Here is a 1028-nt window from a genome sequence, read left to right on the forward strand (position 1 = left end):
CCTTAAAAATACAAAAACACTCTTAGCAGGAGGACACCTACAAAAAATCAGTGCGGGAACAAGATGCAGGTCATGGGTCATAGTTCACCAATCCTTGAATAGATGCTCTTTTACTTTGATGATACTCCAAACCAACAGTAAGTTCATTTTTTGTGGACCTTTTCTTATTAAAATGTGTTAAGGGTTTAGGTTCTGAAAACCTAGGTTTCTATCGCTAAGGCACTGTGTGATTGGGTCAGCTCATTTGACTTCTTAAATTGCAGTTACATCATCTTAAAAATATGAGCAATAAATGAGTATCTTATATTCGGCTGTTCAAATTCCCCAGTGACAAAACATATGTCAAAGTTCTTTGTAAACTATAAACTCTATTTAAATTTTAGCTATTATTACTCGATGTCATTGAACTTTTAGGAAATAGAATCACTCTGATGACATTATGGTTTAGTTTGTATATATACAGACCCAATGATAGAGTGTGGGAAAAGTCCCAAAGAAGTATTTGGTTTGAATCATAAATTATTAGAAAGCTTCGAACTTTTCTTAGAAGCTATTATTTTGTTTATGTGGGAAGTTACTTGTATGGAAAAGAAGCTGTGGCTTTTTAAACCTTCCACATTCAAAGGAGAAAAACCACAAAAGAAAAATAAAATAGTTTTCTAAAAACTATTTGCAAAGATTTGTTTCCAAAAGCCAAAAATTCTATCCTTCAGAAGTTAAAATGAGCAAGGATCTGTTTCTTTAGAAAAAGAGAAATTCAAAATTTTGCTGCAAATTAATATAGTATATTATATAATATATAAGGAGAAAAATAGACATATATGAAGAAATATATAAGGGTATAGTATATAAGGGTATAGTATATAAGGAGAAAAGGCAGATTTAAGTAAATGGTGTTGGCTGATTGCAACCACAATGCTGCCTTGTCTAATACATTGAGGAATTGAACAGCTATTAAATGTCAGACTTTATTTTTTTGGGCTCCAAAACCACTGCAGATGGTGACTGCAGCCATGAAATTAAAAGAC

The sequence above is a fragment of the Bison bison genome, unplaced genomic scaffold (assembly GCF_000754665.1).
Source record: "Bison bison bison isolate TAMUID 2011002044 unplaced genomic scaffold, Bison_UMD1.0 scf7180017864141, whole genome shotgun sequence".
In the NCBI taxonomy this organism is placed as follows: Eukaryota; Metazoa; Chordata; class Mammalia; order Artiodactyla; family Bovidae; genus Bison; species Bison bison.